This window comes from Pteropus medius, unplaced genomic scaffold (genome assembly GCF_902729225.1).
Source record: "Pteropus medius unplaced genomic scaffold, Ma_sr-lr_union100, whole genome shotgun sequence".
Lineage (NCBI taxonomy): Eukaryota > Metazoa > Chordata > Mammalia > Chiroptera > Pteropodidae > Pteropus > Pteropus medius.
In genome coordinates this window covers 8,137,318-8,143,317 of record NW_024353517.1, presented here as the reverse complement: position 1 = coordinate 8,143,317, position 6,000 = coordinate 8,137,318, and positions in this window count along the sequence as shown.

Sequence of the window (6,000 nt, the reverse complement as noted above, 5' to 3'; positions counted from 1 at the left end):
TAAAAGACCTTCTCACCCTTTGTTTCCATGCAGTTGAGTTCAGACTGAGTTCTGGCTTCTCTTACTGCAATAGCCTTAATTAAAGTTTTCCTTGCCTGTTTAACTTGATTCAGTGCAATTTTTGCATTGACGCATCTCTCCTTTGAAGATTCTGTCTTTGATTGTATTTTAAGCTAGATGATTGCCCTGAAACCTCAGCTTCTTATAGTGTAAGAAAAGTTGTTGTTTGGCAGCTTTCCCTGAATTTCTGTTGTTTGAATGGTAAAAGCAACACTCTTTTCATCTTTCTACACCTTCAGCAAAAATCAGAAATAGAACTTTATACTGATATTGCATCCTTTTCGTTTTCCAATTGAATGTATGCTCTATAATAGAGACAGTACATTAGAATGTTAGAACATACAACATTTATGAGTGATAAATATGCTTATATTGGAGACACATCCTCAATTACCAATAAAGAAGCACAATCAAAAGCACCAAAATCAAAGGAAAATTTATTAGTGAGAATTTAATAAGCTGCTTGGAAAATTTATCTATAAGTCTATTTTTATCGTATTATGAGACATTGTCATTGCACTCTCAACAAAACCAAGTGAAAAACTAGACAAAATATATTAAATAATTTATCTCAAATATTGTATAGAAGCAACACAGAACTATGCTACCATTAGAGAAGGAAAATAAACTAATGAGCCTTATAAAATTCAATCTTAAAAAAAATAAGAAAATGAAAATAAGATAAATAAAAATTAAGATAATTAGAAAAACATAGTAGAAATGGAAAATAGGCAAAAGGAATCATTTTTACATTATTGAAATCCTTAATTAAGAAAAATAAAACAATAGAATAAAGATAATCTTCAAAATTCTAATCTCAGCCAGAAATAGAAAAAAACCTAGATATGCACATTGAAAAGGCTCACAAAGTACCTGGCAAAAAAGAGCCTAGAATAACTATCTCTGAAACATATATCAGTAAAAGAATTATAGTTCAAAGACAAAGATAAAATCTTCAAGGCCTCTAGGAAAATAAGTTACAAAGGCAAAAAATGATTGGCATCAAAATTTATAAAACCAACATATAAGGCAAGGAAACAATGGAGCAGGCTTTTTAAAAACATTTTTAATAACTTTACTGAGGTCTAATTAATGATAAATGCATATTTTTAAAGCATACAATTTGAAAAATTTGACATATGTGTACACCTATGAAACCATTACCACAATCAAGTTAACAAACATATCCATCGCTATCCATAGTAGTTCCCCATACCTTTGTATCATTAGCAAAAAACCACTGATCTGCTCTGTCACTATATTTACGTTTTATATAAATAGAATCATATAGCATGTACTTTTCTTTGTCTGACTTCATTAGTATTCATAATTATTTTGATATTCATAAACTACGTTTCCTGTATCAATAGTTTATTACTTTGGGTTGCTGAGTTGTATATATTGTATAGATATCCCACAATTTGTTTATCATTCATCTTTTGATGAATCCTTTATTTGTTTTCCTTTTTTGGCTATTATAAATGAAGCTTCTCAGAACATTCCTGCACAAATCTTTGTATGAACATGTGCTTTATTTCTCAGGTAAATAACTAGAAGGGGAAGGGCTGGGACGTATGATAAATGGATGTTTAACTTTTCGAAACACTGCTCAAGTGTTCTCCAAAACGGTTACGCTACATTCTCCCCAATATTTGGTATGGATGGTCTTTATCTTTTCTGATCATTTTTATAAATTTAGCATTCTATAAAACTAATTTTTGTAGGTTGTAGAACAAAGACAGTTCTATAAAACTAATTTTTGTAGACATAGAACAAAGACAGTTCTATGTCTTTCTTTTTGTGTTTTGATTGTGTATATTCACTTGCAGTTGTAAACTGTAATACAGAGGTCCTATATATTTTTATAGCATTTGATTCTTTATGTTTTCTATTTTATTGCTGAAACTTTTGCTTTCTCTGTTGATACTTTCAATTTTTTCATGTTTCACACATTTCATAATTTTTCATTGAAGTGTTTTTTATAATGACTGCTTTTAAATCTCTGCTCAGTAATTCTATCATTTCTGTCATCTTAGTGTTGGCACCTATGGATTGTCTTTTTCATTCAAGATGAGATCTTTTTGTTTTTCACTATTATGAATGATTTTCATTTGAAATCTGGGTAATGTTCACATTATGTTGTGAGATCCTGGCCTTTACTTAAATTTTCTATTTTAGTTCTCCTCTTCTGACACCACTATATCCCAAAGGGAAGGGAAAACACCATGGCCTTGTTACTGCCAAGTAGTGGTAGAAATTCAGGTTTCCCACTCAGCTTCTTTTGACAACCACTAGAGTGGGCTCCTCATTACTGCTATATATATATATACACATCAGTAGACATTTTGGTTGTTTTCACATCCTGGCAATTGTAAATAGCTCCCTAGCTGGATAGTATAGGAGTGCCTCATCACTGTTCCTTCCATGGCCTTCACTGACATTTTTAAAATTTTTAAAATAAAATTATAAAACTCAATAATAATAAGGCAACCAATAAAATATGAGCAAAATATTTGAGAAGACATTTCTCAACAGAAGCTATATGTATATGTGTGTGTGCGTGTGTGTGTGTGTGTGTGTGTGTGTATATATATATATATATATATATATATATATATACACACACATCAGTAGACATTTTGGTTGTTTTCACATCCTGGCAATTGTAAATAATGCCATATATATATATATATATATATATATATATATATATATATAAACTTTGATTATATTGTGTGTGTGTGTATATATATACACACACACACACACACACACACACACACACACACACAAACATATATATCAAACATTCTCCAAAACATCTTTATTCATCAGAGACATGCAAATTAAATCCAGAATGTAATAATACCACACATAAATAAGAATGGCTAAAATCGAAGACTGAAAACATCTATTGCTGAAAAAGAGATGGGGCAAGTAAAACTCTCATTATTCCTGGTGGAAATATAAAATGATATTCCTTCTTTGAACAATAATTTAGCAGCTTCTCATAAAATTACACATGGATCTATAGAAATCAAAACCTATAATCTACACAAAATCTCGAATATTCTGTGAAAGGAAAAAAAAAGTGATAATAATCCGAAAGTTCATCAACACATGAATGTATCTTAAAACAGTCGTACAGCAAGATAATTCTCAGAACTCAAAAGGAATAGATTGTGGATACATGTAACAAGAGGATAAATCACAAAACCTTTATACTGGGTGTAAGCAGCCAGGTAAAAAATGTCTATACTGTTTGATATTATTCATTTAAAACTCTTGACCAGGAAAAAATTTTTGCATAGTGACAGAAAGAAGACTAATGGTTGCCTGAAGCAGGAGTTGAAAGGGTTTGCTACAAAAGGCCCAAGGAAAAATTCTAGGTGACATAAATATTCTATATGTTGATCGGGGTCGTGGTTACATGAGAAAATATATTATTCAAAACTTACTGAACTATGCACTTAAAATAGGGCATTTCTTATATATAATTTATACCAAAATAAAGTTAATTAAAAATTATAACACACTTTTCTTATTCGTGCTATGGATAATTAGTGAAAGACTTAGGCCCATTGAATCCTTTCTCCATGGTTGCAGCAGTGATATCTATGTCAGCCAGTGCTAGAGATCTGATACCGTTAAAATAAAAATCTCATAAGGGTCATTTATAAGAGTAGAGTTATTTGTCTACATTATAAGGATACTGATATAAAAGAACTTAAAAAATAGATCCTGAACTTATGAGTGAATTTCATAGGAACCTCTTAGAAAAAACTGGAAAACACTTTGGGAGTTCCTGATCTCTTAAAACACATATTCAAGGGTCAACTCATCACAGTTTATGTTTCTTTGAAATATATTAATGGAAGATGGGATAGAGAAAGTGTGTTTTGAGTACCTATTATATTCCAGACATTGCTGGCTACCACAGATAAATCAAACAGAAAATGTACCATAGGAAGTTTAAATATAAACAGGAAAACAGAGATGCACAAAAGTAACTCTAAGGCAAGTGCTTCCATACAATGATGCAGTAAGAAAAAAATATTTCAGGAAATAGCACATTTATGATGCAGACAAAACATTAACAGCCATCCTGAAAAGGTACACTTGGTAGACAAATTAACATGTTAAAAAGACACCATCAATCCAAGCTTTTTTAAAACCACAAAATAAAAAGCATTTTTTGTGTTCCCATTTGCAAATGTGTATTTCCAGCAAAGCTCAAAGAGCACATGGAATTAGCTGACGCATTCAGTTTAAAATTGTTCTGAAATGGAGTCCTGGAAACTCAAATAACCACCCTTATTTGAGCCACGAAAGAGTAATTTAACTCTGCCTAAGGGGCAATATGTTTTATAAAACCCCTATCTATTTTTTCTGTGATATAATGCAAGTAGTCTTAATGGATTTTGCCTTTAAATATCTCTTAAAGTCTGCAGCAAAATAACCTAGAATTACCATATCTTCAATTAAACATACTGTGCTGCTCTAGGGGGATTGGACTTGAATACAGTATTTACCAAGATTGCAAAGTCTAAGAGCTGCTCTATTAATGGGCTAATCTGAGTGATAAATGGGGACATTAAAAGGAGAATATAGATCTTTCAATAACGGAAATAATTCTTTATCTGATAAGTTTTCTTTTTTCTGAGATTGTAGGTTCTACACATCCTAACCCACCCTCCATGTCTCATATCCCAAATGTAGCCCATTTTTTAAAATGCAGTTCAATTGTCAACTTCTGTCATCATTGATTTCCCCAGAATAAGGGGAAATCTTCATTAGAATTTCTTTGATACTTTCTATTCCTCAATTTTTAAATTATCACTACTCCCCACACATTATAATGTGTCATCTCATTTTACTGGATTTCCTTAGATTGTTCCCAGCCAATAACTGAGCACTTGACCCTAAAATATGTGTTATGTACATTGATCAATTGGTATCTTCAAGGCATCTGATATTATACTGAATGAAGAGTAAATTAAGAAACTATTAATAAAATATAGAAACAACAAAAGTCTGTTTATGAGAACAGAGTTCTACTTAAAAATTCTATTAGTGTAATTTCATCTGATTTGGTCCTACTACAGAATAAACATACCTCTTGGAATTCCCAAAGAATTCCTAATTTTATCATTTTACTTGAGAAACACACAAAAACAATTTTGAATAAAAAGATGCAGGAAGAAAACAGTGAGGAAAAGAAAAAGTAAGAACTCAAATGAAGCAGTGGAAACCAAAGAAAACACTGCCAGTTAGGAGGTGACAGAACTTATTTTAATAGATGTGAACTTTACTTAAAAGATTGATAATTATATCATAAACTTGTCAAGGTGAATGTGTGTCAATTATTTTACACCAATGCTCTGATCTTACCAAATTGTAGAGACATCCAAGAACTGAACTATTAAAGCTATCTCTGTTTGGATAAATTGAGTGCTTTTGTTTGAACAGTGTAAATATTCATTTGATTTGTTCATTGGAAAGAAGAGTTATGTTTCTCAGCCAGATGCTAGACAAAGGAAAGAGATCCTAATTTGGGTAAACTGGGCTAATACATTTAAAAAGGGGATAACAGAGCTTAACTAAAAATATGGCCATGGAGGTCTCTCAGATATCCTTTTAAGATTAACTCTAAGGACCAGAGTTGACTGACAGCCCCACTGTTATATCACTCAGCCCACTTAGACATGAACATGCAAGCCATACTTCCTTGGGTTGTTCCCAGCCAATAAATGAGCATAGTGATAGTGGCTGGTCAATTCCTGCCTAAATACGCAACATTTGCTTGAGGAGTCACATTGGCTGAGACATTCTTATTACTGGGCTGAAGTCTGAGAGGGTAGCAGGAGCCCAAACCTTGCTTTCCTATTTTTTCCCCTACTATCAGACCTGTATCATTGTCTGAAACCTCTAACTGCTTAT